Below are 15308 nucleotides of genomic sequence, written 5' to 3'. Positions count from 1 at the left end.
GAGGGGGGGGGGGGGGGGGTGGAGAGTTAGACAAATGTTGTCTTCACCATGTATTTATCAGGCTCAGCGGACATTAGATGAGGAGTTAAATTGTCATGGTAAGTTGACTAATTAGCTCAAATTTGTTAGTTAACTTTTTAAATATTGATTATAGAGGTCATGTTCGAATTGCAGTATTGACGGCAATTACTATTGGGGGAGGCCAGATAAATTTGCGAAAAGGTGATGTTTTTTTTTTAAATGTGAATCTACCAATTTCCATGTTTTTTTGCCTGACAGCTTGAAAATAGCGCTTTAAAGGGGTACTCGAGCGATTTTTTGAGCTACCTCAACTAACTATATTTTCTGACTCCCCGGCCTTTACCCTTTACGGTATGCTATTTAGTATTGCGAAATTCGTAATAGCTTTTGTGAAATCGGCAAATGAAAATGATGCAAAAACCAACATTCAAATATGTTAATTGAAAAAGAAACCAAACTGGTTTTGAAACGTTGGGTCCGAGTTTAATTTTTGGTTGGAGTCAAATATTTTTCCAACATTCAAATATACCCACACTTTTCAGTGCCGTGACGTCAGTGGAAGGCAAGCTTGTCAGTCGAGCGAGCAGTCTAAAAAATAGAATATGCCAATCATTTGCTCCGTGCTGGAGCGCGGGGACTGGAGCGAGCTTCCAAAGCATTCATTTGACACCATGAAACTGCTTCCAATCAGTTGGGAACAAATTCTACAGTCCAAAGAGCGAACCCCTGCCTTCCACTGACGTCACTTTTTCGTTGTTGCCAGTAGAGACTTTCAGTTTGAAAAACACGGTGAGGTCCAAAATTGTAAATTCAATAGCTTTGTGAAAAAAAAAAATGATTTTGACCTAATATTTGGGATACTATATTAGCAATGTTGTTTGGCGAGTTGAGCAAAATTTCAAGCAAATCGGGGACTATGAATAAATCGCCGGAGTACCCCTTTAAGCCCTCCTCACAATGATGCTTGGAAAAGTGACGCATTCATTTAGGTCACATCGTCAATTGTGTCGTTGGCACACCCACCAAAGATATGCTGCCGACATAGTGACGGCATGATTGAAATGATGCCTCCTCGAAGCGTAACGTTGGGCAGGGCTTGCGACACTCTTTTTGAATGAAGTTTTTAATATGTCGCAAAAAAAACGAGAAAATTGATAGATTAATATCTAAAAAATTATTACTTCTTCGCATATTTTTTAAAGTGATCTGGCCTCTAATATAATTGCCGTCAATACTGCAATTCAATCTTGACCCCTGAAACCAATAATTAAGAAGTTAATTAAGAGGTTTTAGTTAATTAGCCGACTCGCCATGACAATCATTTCTTTCATCTAATGACCGCTGAGCCTGAAACGTGGTGGAGACAGAACTCTCACCCTCTATTTGAAAAAAAATCTGTTTGAATGAAAATTTAACATTCTGTATAGCGGGGTACTCATATACTGGGGTTCATATTAACGAGGCATTACTGCATAGTGTTTTCACATCAAAACTCTGCTTCAGACATGTTTAAGGGGTTGGTTAGGGAATTTTGATAAAATGGCCAGGGAAAACCTGGAAAAATCAAGGAATTTCAAAACATCATTTTGGTAGACACCCAGATTTTAAATGGCTGTAGTTGTGGGCTTAATGTTTAAAAAGTTTTGCAGCCACTGTTTTTTTGTTTTTTTTTGAGTACTTTGAGATTACAAAGTTTTGCAATGGAGGAAAAAAAAAAACTGGAGATTTATTTGTGTGAAACATTTTATTTACTTATTTATTTGTGAAATTTGTGGGAATGAGGTTACCATTCAATAAACACTGTTCACAATATTAAAATCTAGAAACCACACTATCTTTCCATACAAAAGGATTGCTTTGTATACTGTTTACACCCGACGGCATAGAACTGCCGATTCATACGAGTACATTTTAATCTATGATGTACTTACTCCATTGTGATGCAAAACTATCAATAAATTGACCACTGAGGCTATCAATAATTCTGGAGAAGCTGTTGATAATTTTTGTGAAATTAACAGCAGTTGGCTTTTTGGGGGGTTGTCAAAGATAGTAGCACCAGTCAACTATTAAAAAAAATACTAACCGTCGACTATGAAAAGATATGTCGAACCATAAAATATAGATCGGAAAAAAGCTATCAAGCTGTTTAACAGACTCCAGACAATAAGATTTTTAAAGATTATAGGTTGAAAACTTCTTCAAACACCATCAGAAAAGTAATGGAACGATGAAAATCCTTAGAAAGCAATGTTAGAACAATTGGAGCAGGAAGCTGCTGTAGAACTGTCAATCAAGTGTGACATACTGTTAGAAAACCAGTGAAAGACCATGAAAGTGCCAGCAGGAAACCACTTAATAAACTGTTAGTGAACTATTAAAGGGCAAAAAAGTATGAGGAGGTATTGCTAAATTAAAATCAGGGTTTCAGAAATACATTTTGAATTTATATTTCTGTACCGCGATACAATATTTCAAATCTATTTTGTATTTCTGTATTGAAATATATTTTCGGGTGTATTCCTGGTACCGCCAATGTATTTTGGTGATACCAGGAATACACAGGTACCGATGTATTTCGTTACTATTTTCATGGAATCGTTTACCTCCATAAAGAAGGTGAAGACCAAGATTTATTTGCTGTTTTGTCTCTTACCATACATGACCCCCTTTCCTATTCTGCAAAAGATTACAAATGTTATCTTGATTATTTCTGTAGATTCAATAGTTCAAGGCACTGTTGGCACACCTAACTGACAGTTAAAAGAATATGCATTCATTGAACTCCATTCAATGGTGACGTCGTAAGGACAACACTAAAAAAACTGATTTAGTGGTTCCTGTGATTTTGCCTCGGAAGGATGATATAGTTCCCCAAAAAATCCCGCTCTTAAGAAATAGTTAAAAAGCAAAACGCAGCTTGCTTCCCTTACTACAACGTAAAATGCAAGATGTTAATTCTGCAGTAAATTGAATTAGAGTGCAAAAATGTCGAAGTCAAAATTCAGGCTGCATCTTATAGCAAGCAAATGCTTATTTATTGGTAAAAAAAAAATTTATATAGTATAAACGACTTAATTTTCGCGAGGACCTAATTTTCACGAACCGCCTACAATTCACGAAATATAGGTCCCGCAAACAATTTTGGTAAAATGTAGACACATTGGAGTCTATAATGAGACCCCACCGCGCCGCAAAAATAAGAACCCGCAAATTATTCCAAAACTTCAGCTTTGACCTAAATCTTGAAAAATAAAGCTTTCGACTTGGACAAGTTTTATGATTTGGGGTAGACTTGTTGGAGTAAGAAATCTGTATTTCTAGTGCTTGCATTATGCACTCAGGTATATGTGGGGTCCTTGGTTTTCGGGTAAAGTACTGTATACATATGCCCTGAACCTGCTTTCTCAAAATCAGGTTGAACCCATTTTTTCCTATTTTCTAAAATTTTATTTTACCATTTTCCAAATCATTTAGCGCACATGGTCCAGGCCTTAGAAACGAACCGATCCTGCTGGCTTCCATTAACTGCAGTAATTGTATGTCTATTGCAAGGTATCCTTTGCACTTCCCTTTGCGATTCAGCAAATGCGAAAAAAAAAGAAAAGGAGGTAGGGAATTTGTTTTTTGTTTCGAGAGTTCTTTTTCCCCTGTTTTGAAAGGAGTTGCAGATATTTTGTTCCTGTCAAACCTCAATTAAGATAAGTGCAAAGACCAAGCAAGAGTAGGACGGAGACAGGAGTGCTGCGCATGCAGATGATTATGTTAGTCAAAGTCGAAAGGCCCAATTGAGTTTTTTTATTATGTTTCATGCTATCTTGAGTACTTTATTGACTTGATTGTGAAAAGAAAATTCCATGTATTGAAAGTGATCAATGCTCTTTATTGTTAATTATGTTTACCGTAAACTACCGTGGAAGTGCCCACTTCGTACAAGTGCCCACTATTAACATTTCCCGAACTTGGGAATTTCCAAATTATGCGTCAAGCACCCATACCCCCTCCAAAGCGCCGGCATCAGCCGAAAATGCTCACTCCATTGCGGCGGCCCCAAGACAGCCAGTGGCGATGACAGGGATATCATGTGCAAATAAATGTGCTTTCTCTAATTCCGTTGACTCTGCCTTCAAAGCACTTTATTGGCCGCCCTCTTGGTTTTTACCGATTTGACCAGACAAACGAGTGCCCATGTCTAGGTAAAGTGAGGTGGGCACTTCCCTGGGTACCTTACAGCATTTATTTCTAAAAATTAGCTGAAAATCACATATTCCAGAATAGTTTCTTATGGAGCCCCATTTCTTCCTGATAACCAGCTGGGAACTAAGCTCCCCCCCCCCCCCCCCCTCCTCCTCCTCCTCCTTAGATTTTCGAAAAATATAAGACCCGAAATGAATGTATATGGTATCATTTAACTTTCAGGAGAACTCCTCTTTTTGTGCGATTGTGAGATATGTGGTCCTGGTCCATGATTGACTTTTACTTTTCTCTTTCTTTTCCCCTCTCATTCGTCTCTTTAAAAAAAAATTTCACACATTTATTTTTAATTTTTAGTTTTTAACTTTAGTTATATCAACTTCCCTTGCCAAGGGTATCTTTTTTTCTCCTTCACATGCACCAAGTTTGCAATGCATAAAACTCGTGAAACTGCTGTATTCTTTACTTTGTGGTACACATGATTAATTTTGTGATTACCTTGTTTCAGATGGACGTGTCTAAAAGTGGATACAATGAAACGGCCACTACAAAGGCTGTGCCCTGGCCGCTGTCCAATTCAGGTAAGATCTCTAGGCTTGTTGCTTTCTACAACTAAACTTTATAGTTTACTGCCTTCATCGTCTTGACGTGTACTAAGATATCCGGGCAATCAGGCAAGTACAGGTCACTGGTATTCAGAGTGTAGGTTTGGGTTTATCAAAGGCAGTTAGATGCTTGGATCCATAGCCTTTATTTTTTTTATACTCCAGAGTTGGCCAGGCTATATAAATTGTGTGTTCATTTAGCGCTTGCGAGTATAGGTTTCCAATTTTGACTTCCCAATCTTTAGGGGTGTATGCTTTTGCTCAGTATTTTACAGCGTGTGCCAAGGGTGGCAAACCCCTGGAATATGTGTGGCTCTTTGAAAGGCCCCTCCACTCAATTCCAAATATTTTGAAATAATATAATAGGTGATTTTACCTTAGTAACTATTATGACTTATCCTACATCATTTGTTTCATGATGTACAAATCTTTATTTTTTTTTATAAATCTGCTTGAGACACTATTAGTACCAAAAACTTGGGCTCCAACAGGCAACATTGGTTTCAGATTGTCAGAGGCATGGCTTGCACATGGTACAAAAAATCACATGATCTTCTACATATCAAACACACAGATAGAAGCACACTGCTGGTACCACCTGAAGGCTTTGCCTAAAAAAGTAAAAAAAAAAACAAGCGACGAGTAGCAATGTCTCTGACATATAGCCCAGCGTTGTCTGCACCAACACGTCACTACTGACTGTGCTGTTGATTGCGCTGTGCTTCACCAGCTATAGTCTGCATGTTTCAGCAACTTGCTATGTGTCAAGCTTTACTGGCCCCTTTTAGGGGGGACACTACCCGGAAAGTCAACTTCTGTACCGCTTGCTTGATTTCAATCAAATTTGCAATGGAAGTCTATATGAGTGGCAAGACCATATGAAACTTGTTACCAATGTTACAATATGGAAGTCAGTGTGTTGGCTTAAAGGGCCTCTGACACGCCAAAAAAAACATTTTTTTTTTTATGCTAGGCGTTGAAATGGCATGTCAGGACATTGCAAAAAAAAATGTTTCACTAAAGAGTTGCATAGTTTTTTTAATAAAAATAGAAATAGGAGGCCGAATTCAAAGTTCCCGCCAGTGCACTGTGACGTAACAGTGTTGCGGAGTTGCCACTCCGGAGTTGGAATGATTCCGGAATCATTCCGCATTTTCGCGACCCCGGAATGGACTGGGAATGGAATGGCGGCAACGTTCAGGGGAATGGAATGGGAATGGAATTAGATGCCTTTTGCCCGGAATGGAATGGGAATGGAATGGGCCAGGTTCTTTATATTTTATATATTTATTTATTTATTTTTTACGTTCAGCTATACCGAGCCAGTCAGGGAGTCGGTTGTTCAGAAATAAAATGAGCGGGAAACTGCGAACCCGCGTAAGGCCCTAGCCTACTTATACGCAAAAGAAAAAAAGCAAAACAAAAAACAAGCGTCAAAGCAAAGAACAGAGGGGCGAGGGGAGGGGGGGGGGGGTGGCACCTTTCACCAGTGAAGATCAACACATATCCGAATGCGTCTGCGCCTGTAATATTGCACGGCTGGTACGTCATTAGCCGACGTGAATGTGACCTGCTGCTCTGGTGATCCGATACCCAGGAAGGAGGCCAGACGTGGCCTCGCTGTGCGGACCCAGACTTCGCTGTGCGGACCCAGACTTCGTACACTTTCGAGTCGTATCGAACGCGCTGTTTCTCGAAGAGCTCGCACCTGTGCCGGGGCAATCTCAGATCGCAATTCACGAGACGTTTGTTTGAATGATGCTAGGCGAAACTTGAAGACTGCCATTCATGCGTTGGAGGCGGAGAGTTGAAAGGAAGGACCGTCACAACAGGGATGCCACCGTATCGATTTCTCAACCGTAACAGAAGATAATACATGTGGTTCAGGATGCTTCAGGTGGTCCACTTTTCTCGAAAATTCCAAATGCAACTGCCTGCATGGTCTTCAACGAAGTCAGCTACAACGAAAGTATGTATTGTCCTTTCATACAGCAGCGTGGGTAAAGTTTCATGTTCAAGGCAACACCTACACATTCAAGAATACTAGTTCATCCCACCGTGACGTCATGTGATCAGTGCTGACAGGGGCGCCCTTATTGGACAGGGAAGTGGTGATGTTTTGATGGAGTTTATTTTAGAGGTCGAAGTCTTTTCTCATCACTGGTCAGTCAGACAGGATACTAGGGAAGGGACCGCGGTCAATCCTTGATGGAACGTTTTTTAAATCCATTGAGGACTCTTCGTCCGGAACCACTACCTTCAAGGCGAAGTGCCAAGCCTGCGGAAAAGTAATTTCAAGACCAAAAAGAAAAAAAAAGAAAAAAAAAAAAACTTCCAGTTGGCGTTTCAAAGAAATTTGAAAAATGTATTATCAGTATTTATATTTCTGCCCTCCCTAAAATGTATTCTTGTATTTGTATTTCAAAAGACTTTTTGCCTCTTTTTAAAATGTATTTCCGATACGTATCACGATATATTTTTATAGATATATTTGAGACTTGAGTATCATTATTTTAGTTACTATTTTCATCTATCCCAGTATTTGTATTTCCAAATACATTTCTGAACATTTCTGCCCAACCCTGCAACGTATAGCAGCTGTCAAGTGACACTTTTAACGTTTAGGAATTGGAGGAATGGAATGGAGCGACTCAGCCATTCCAGGAGAGGGAATGGGCACAGTGTCCCCATTCCTAGGAGTGGAAAGGAATGGAATCATCGAAAACTCTAATTCCCCGGAATGGAATTGGAATGGAATGGGGGTGCCCATTCCGCAACACTGCAGTGTACCGCAAGGTGTCGGGGCAGTCAGAAGGGAGGCTTCGACCTACGTCACTAAAAGTGGGTTCGCAGGAAGTCACATGAGTTTCACTCCTCGTGCTCTCCGCGACCGTGCCTAAGACTTTTTTTTTTCTGCTCTTTGTACGAGCGATTGTAGAAAATGAAGTTTCAGTTCCACTAGCTCTTTATCGCTGCACCGTTCATTAGTTTGCGTGCTGTAAAAGTTGAGGATGAAGAGTCAGTAAGGTCACTGATGAAAGCGTTGCGAGTACAAGCCAGTGTACGAGTGCATGCGATCGGTCCGATGATACAGAGCTATACTGGGCGCAAAAAAAGCTATCAAGTCTTGAAAAAAAAAAAAATTTTAGAACGCTCGCAGAAATTAGGATTGCTTGCGTACGACACGCCCAATTGCATTGCTGAAGGTTCGGACACCGAGGTCGTCGAATCATTGTATACTCTTCAGGCTGAAGATGCCTGCCGCCCCTCGGAAATGCATGCAGTGTGATCTCTTCTTCAGTTGCTGAAATACCGGGACAGTCCCTCACACAGCACCTTCTAGGCATTGTAGTTGATCACATCAATTCACTGACTCCTCTTCTACGTTTACAGCGACATTAAGCGATGAAAAGCAGATAAAGGAAACCTTGTCTGCTTGGATCGCTCGTGGAGGTGCGGAGAACAACAAAAATAAAAAAAAAAATGTTACACGCGTTCGCGGTAAGCACGAGGAGGGATACAACTCACGTGACTTCCGCCGATGCCTCCCTTCTGACCGCCCCGACACCTTGCGGTACACTGTTGCGTCACAGTGCACTGGTGGGAACTTTGAATTGGGCCTCGTATTTCTATTTTTATAAAAAAAAAAACTACGCACCTCTATAGTGAAACAATTTTTTTGTAATGTCCTGACATGCCATTTCAACGCCTAGCATGAAATTTTTTTTTTTTTGCGTTTTAGAGGCTTTTTAAGAAAATCTATTGTTTTAAAATAAAATAGAAATTTGTGATTTTTCTTTGTAATATTGTCATAGGAATACCTATAGCACATACCCAGCTAGTTATTTTGCCATATTGCATTGTTTTTCATAAGTATAACTCGGTAAGAATATTACTTTTTTTCATGTGTGCACTGCTTTACAAATGTAGTTTTTTTTTGGCAATAAAGTTAAAGTAGAAAAGCTAACCAGCCAGGCATGTTCCTCGCGAAATTCTATCCCAGAAATCCATCTAAGAATAATTCTCTATTGTGTAATAGGAAAACAATAGTTTTCCTAATGTGAAATTTATGCCAGAAAGTGTAATGGAGAAAAATCTGTTTAAAGTGCTCCAACCCCTACCTTTTCTTTAGCGTCGGTGAACCGAAAATATTTTGTAAAAACTTAACTCTGCAGTGTAAACTAATGAAACTTTCTTGGAATACTCTCTAGATGTTGGTGGATGTAAATATGGCATTTTTTCAAAATCACCTTTTTTTGCAGAAATTGTTTTTTCTGGGTAGTGTACCCCTTAATAAACATTTAGATGGAATTAGATTGCAATATTTTATCTTTGGTCTTTTTGAATGACACTAGAACTGCATTGTTTTCGTAGTAACAGAAATGGAGCAGAATGGCCAGTTATTCCCTACTAATCACGAGTATCGCTCATGCCCTCCATTACCATTCCAACAGTACAACACAGTGGAGAACCTTTGTATGGACGCATCAGATAGCCCGTGATTAATAGTGAGAGCAACAAACAGCAACTCGAGGCCAAATGAATGTTTTATTCAATTTAATTCATATTTCCAGTTTTAAATAAAATTTTGTGGTATGTAGTCTTCAATAGTTTAAGTACCGATATGAGCCTTTCCTCGTCTCGGAAGTTAACAAAACATGTTGTTGTCAGAGTTTGAATTCAACCTTTTTATGCGCTCTGTCAGTTGTATAAGTAGTTCCATTGGCGCTGAACACGGTGCTTTCGAACTGACCTGCATAATCTGAGGAAGAGAAAAACGGGACGGGGGTTTGGGTAGCTGCACCCCTGTAGCCATTACTTTCCTGTTTGAAGACAGGACAGTCTTGACACTTGTGCTCTATTGAGTATGCAAGGGTAGAACCAGTTTTTTAACCTTTCAATAATAGCATCAGGCAAAAATATTAACTGGAACTTAACTTCCAGTTAACTTCCATTTAACTGGAAGAATTAACAGAAACAAACCCTTATTTTCTAGCTTAGAGTGTGGTTTGGTCAAATTTCTATTTCACATGCCTATTTAGCACATGGAGGTTGCTCGGTTACTCTTTTAAAGGAAAAGATCATCTTTAGGTGAGAGCCTGCAGCTCACATCAAGTGTTTAGTTATAAACCAATTTATGTCTATAGTTGAGCATCAAAGAGATTTGTAGTACTATCTGGGCCAGATTGACAAAACCCACTTTGAAAGAGTGCAAACATCAAACTTTTGGGTTGCTTTTTCGTTACTCGAAATGATACATATTGCCACACGCGTCGGTGAGCGAGCGCGTGCGTGGCCGAGTGGTTGCCGCACTTGACTCTTGTGCGGTAGCCCAAAGTTAAATTCCTAGGAGCGCCGCGTTTTTTTTTTTTTTTGTTTCAATTTAGATTTCTGCTAATTTCGAGATTGCTTGCTCTAAGTTAGAATGTTCTACACGCTGAATCTTCTAGGCCGATTGTTCCAAAAGTCCACGTGTGTACAAAAGGGGCATGGCGAGCCGGAGTCAGTCTCGCCCCAGCGCTCGATCCTGTGGTTTCGCCGACATCGACAAGTGCGACGCTCTGCTGTTTTTTTCTGTCCCCTTTTTGTTTTGTTTCTTTTGGGCACAAGTACGCCCCATTAAATGTTTAGTTTCTTCAGTTATCATCGCCTCATCAATTGTCATTCGTGACAATATGGCATTACTAATCATGGAACGCAATATGCCAAGTCACTTTAACAACTTTTGTATGTTTTTTTTTATATTTCAAAATGACAATAATAGAAGTGAGCAGCAAAAGAAAAAGTAAGCAGTAATAAACACGGAACACTCAAACTGTACCTTGAACACTGGTAAACATCACCCAACACCCCAGACTGTCACATTATTTTAGGCGATGAAGAAACTAACCAACACTTGGTGTTAGTAAACGACATAGTGGATACACCAATTACACGGGAAGTCTGTTAGCCACATATCTGGACACTTTACAAACTCAGAAACAATGTTTGCGTTCAAGGGGACGTTACTGCTAAAATGCAACAAGCGTTACACTTAAAGATACTCAGGTTAAAAAAGTCTGGTAACCCTGTTACAGTTACAGTTACAAAATTGAAAGAGTAATACCCCTGTCAGACGGGCACCTAAAAGGACCTTTACGCCAAAGAACCTTTGGTGTAAATGTCATTTAAGCAGTGCCACACGGCAACTCAAATGGCATTTAGCGTAAAGGTCATTTTCGTGAACCTGAGTTCCCGCAACCCCTTTACGGCTGCTAAAGGCATACTCTCGTCAGCAGTGGTCTACACTAGAGAAGAGAACTGAAATAAAATGTACTGATATCTAAAATCAATGTTTTTGTATGTCTACTATTAAAAAAGAGTGTTTCACATATATTCTGTAAAGACCTCGCTCTACTAATAGTTTTCTGTACTCACGGCCCCAGCTATCTAGTGGGCCTTGTCGTCCCGCTGCTGGCTTGCTCGCATCGTCTGCTTTGGCACTTTTCCAACTCTTGAGTTTCCTTACTACCATAGTTATCTAGCTTTTATTTCTCTACTTTATATTTTATCGTCCTTTAATAGTGGATTGCTAACTGTTTTTTGTTCATATATATTTTTGTATCTCACTCTCGTGTCGTGCGATATGTCAAAAACGGAGGAGCATCCACAACTAGGAATGGATCGCCGCACTTCCATTGGAGCGTTCAGGCGACCTGGGTGATGATACAACTTTTGGAGGATCGGCTGGAGGAACTTCGACGCATGTGATGAAACTCAAGTGCGAGCATGATGCCGAACCGAACAGGGCAAAAGCAACGCAGAACCACGGGAAGGAGCGGGAGCTCCGAGCAGCGTTAGGACTAGAACTGCGTGAGCGGGGGACGCTCAGGGTTGCCGCTAATCGCCAAAAAAAACTACTTTGCTTGGGCTTAAAGAGGTTTTTTGTTGTAATCACTCGACTAAACTCATCATTTTGTCCTTTTTAATATTTTGTTTGCTCAAGAAAAACTTATAAACTTATTTAGATCACCAAAATATTATTTTTTTGGCGTGAACATGATTTATGCGTTTGAACGAGTTATGAGACTTCAGTCGCTGCAAACATACTCTAAATCTCATTTACTTATGCTGTCTGGCACGGCAAAACCTAAAGGTCATTTGAAAATCCTAAAGGCCTTTGGCGTAAAGGTCCTCTTAGGTGCCTGTCTGACAGAGGTATAAGTTGTTACAGTTATTTCACTAAGGCCGTTATTTCATCATTACTTTACAATGAAATCACCGTCGTAATATCCCAAGAGATGTCCCACCATCGAGAGCTAACCCACCCCTATTTTTGGCCTGGTTTTCTATTTCTGCAAAAACATAGAAGATAGCCCACTTCTAGCAATTGCAGGGCCCTGCCCAATGTTGACAATTGCAGAAATGATGTTACTTAGCCATGGAAGGAGATAAGCAAACATTGCTTGCTGGGAAGGACAATCGTCTTTGGTTCATTGCCACTCCCTGCAATCACAAGATTCGCTGGTCACAAAATTTAAAACGAGCATTTTTTCAACCTTTTTTATCGCGCACCGAAGGTTGGTCCACTCCTTATCTGCACCTGATTAGCTTTCGATTTTAGGTGGGCTATCTCACGGGATACTACGGTAGAAAACATTCAAAAGGAATCTTCCTTAATATCCCTTTAAATTAGCATAGATTTCTTATATGACATTGTGTTGTTCGCGGTATAGTGAATCTGATTATTTTGAGAAACTAAGATTTTCTTAATAAACAGTATTAACATGTTTGGTTCTTCCTATTTAAATTTTTACCATGAATAGCTCCTCGAACAAGATCATAATTTAAGGCAGTATTCGAGTGAATCCAATGTATGATAAAGGATTTAGTCTCTCTTCTTTAACAAAATTACAGGCAACTTTAGTTTTTCAAAATTTTGACATAGCAGATACCTGGTCCATGGAGAACTTTAAAATAAAGCGCGACCATCATACGGTATACACAAACACAACAACAGCACACGTCCAGATCTCGTGTGTACCCAATCATGGTGCCAGTTTACAATCAATCATTCCTAATTTCAGACTTTTTTTGATGAGGCAAAATCGGACGGAAGCAATAAAAATCGTGCAAATGTAAAGTCAATAAAAATTACAGGAGGACACTTAAGACTGCTTATGTGTAGGAATGCGAAAACATTCCTACACCCGCACCCCGGCGGAGCGGGCTCCCCTTGATTGGCGCATGGGCCACAGCACCAGGAAGAGAGCTCCTCTGTAGCGTGGCGTTCCTCAGGACTATGATGTGTCGCAGACATTTTAACTGCCGTTTATTCGGGACGCATTCTCTACAGTCACATACAACGCTGGCTGCACTCCATGTAGTCATTTTAACTGTTGTTTATTCGGGATCTGTTCTCCGCGGTCACAGACAATGCCGGCGGTGCTCCATGGGACAGTTAATGCTTTCACATTAATATAAGTCATACCTTGCAATCAACTTTGTAGAAGTTTTCTTATGCCATGCCAATCCACTCGTCGATCGAATTGTTTTCTGCTGCATGCGCACAATCTTTCATGAAACACGAAGCTTCCCTTGCAAACTTTGAGAGCAGGCCAGGCCAGAGTCCCCAACCTGCGAGACGGCAGCGGTCGTAATTGACGCCTTGCAACGTGACCTTCTCTCATCTTATTCAACTAAATTTCTTAAAATCTCGGGCAGTCTCTGTGAAGCTCGCCGATAATGTAGAAAAAAAATGAAAGACGTTTACAAATCTTTGTAATGCGAAACTAGAGTGCAGCTCTTGAGGAGGGGATTGTGTGCCCCTCCTCCTCCTCTGCACCCTCCTCCTCGTATTCTCCTGCTCCCGTCTTTTCCTCTTTCATCCTCCTCCTTTCCTCCTCCTCTCCTCCTCCCGTTGAATTTTCTCGGGTGACTGGACATGAAGTCATGTGACGTCATTTTCCCCGCTAAATTTAGCGGGGAAACTCAATTGGCATTGACGTCATATGACGTCTATTTCCTCTCTATTTTTAGTGGGTTAAGTTTCCCCGCTAAATATAGCGGAGAAAATGACATCACATGACTTCGTGTCACGTCACCCATGAACAAATTCAGTTTTAGAGTGCAGCTCTTAGGGGCCCGTTCCCGGCTTGAGCGGCGTCGCCGTCGTCGTCGGCATAACCAAGGTCATTCCAAGGTCACGCGACCCCCCAAGGTCACCGCACGGTCACGTGACCCCCAAGATCATGTGACACCCCAAGTCACGTTACCCCCCCAGGTGACGGGACCACTCCGAGGTCACGTGACCTCCCTCAGGGTCACGTGAACCTCTCCCGGAGGTCACGTGACCCCCTCCCCCTGAGGTCACGTGACCCCCCGATGACGTCATCAGTGACGTCACTGATGACGTCACCGGCATCCACATCTTCATTGTCATCATCGCTGATGACGTCATCAGTGACGTCACTTATGACGTCACCGGCCACCACATCGTCATCGTCATCATCACTGATGACGTCATCAGCGACGTCACTGATGACGTCATCGGCATCGTCACGTGACCCCCCAAGGTCACGTGACCCACCTCCCCAGTACCCTTCCCTCCTCCTCCTCAAGAGCTGCGCTCAAATTCGGCGTTACAGGGAGCTGTAAACGGCTTTCACTTTTTTCTGCTAGATTTAGCGGGAAAATTGACATTCCGTGACCTCAACACTAAATCGGTTTCCCGCTAAATTTAGTGGGCGGTTACGCCGACACCACGAAACGCGGAAATGGGCACCTAAGAGCTGCGCGCTAAAAAAGGAAGGGAGCTCAAATGCGCCTGAAGTCGAGACCCTGCAAGAGTGCATCTGAGAGTTGAACTATTTCAATTAGAGGTGAAGGCAACGAATGCTTGCCGGCAAGAAGACGAGGTTCGGAAAATCGGTTGTGCCATAAGCCTGCGGGCGTTGGGGGCAACAATCACCAAAAACTCTCCTCTCCAAAAAGCACTCGCTGCCTCCGTTGGACGAAGAAAAGTAAAATGCTTTAGAAATGCCGATGTACCATACACGACATGTACGGACACAAACGTTCCCATCCTCCCAGTTAGCAGGACCAGCTTGGCCAAGCAGGGTCACCCAAAATTTAGTTTCTTTATATATATATATATATATTTTTTTTTTTCTCCTCCTGCTTTAGACGTTTTCTGCAGCAGTTTTTGCTGTGCCCTTCTCGTACCAGGACTTGGGACTCTCTCGAGTTGCGAGATGATTTGGTGGTCGTGTTTGCAATATTTTTGCAGATAAATCTCAGAAGTAACTGTAACAACGTTGCTTTTTACAGTTACTTTTGGAAAACAGTAACTCTGTTACAGTTACAAGTTCTTTTCACTAAGCAGTAACGAGTTACAGTTATAGCTTGTTGAAAAAATTAACTAGTTATCGGTAACGCATAACTAGTAACTAGGTACTGCCCAAGACTGAATGTTTGCAGCAGCGGCACTTTTGGTATGCGCATTCCACT

The 15308-nt window shown here is 41.2% G+C and overlaps 1 protein-coding gene across 2 annotated transcripts in view; it reads left to right on the top strand.

Moving 5' to 3' along the window:
* The window catches only part of LOC8037425 (F-box/LRR-repeat protein 7), a 97580-nt gene that overhangs the window by 46835 nt on the left and 35437 nt on the right, over positions 1-15308 (top strand). For both annotated transcript variants that reach the window (XM_042289769.1, XM_042289768.1), the window contains exon 2: positions 4724-4796. The gene's annotated coding sequence lies outside the window, so the exon portion shown is untranslated. The remainder of the gene's footprint in view (positions 1-4723; positions 4797-15308) is intronic.

The sequence above is a fragment of the Ixodes scapularis genome, unplaced genomic scaffold (assembly GCF_016920785.2).
Source record: "Ixodes scapularis isolate PalLabHiFi unplaced genomic scaffold, ASM1692078v2 PGA_scaffold0__279_contigs__length_252992795, whole genome shotgun sequence".
NCBI classification, from domain to species: Eukaryota; Metazoa; Arthropoda; class Arachnida; order Ixodida; family Ixodidae; genus Ixodes; species Ixodes scapularis.
Note: the sequence above shows the minus strand (reverse complement) of the source record. Positions and strands in the feature narration are given on the sequence as shown.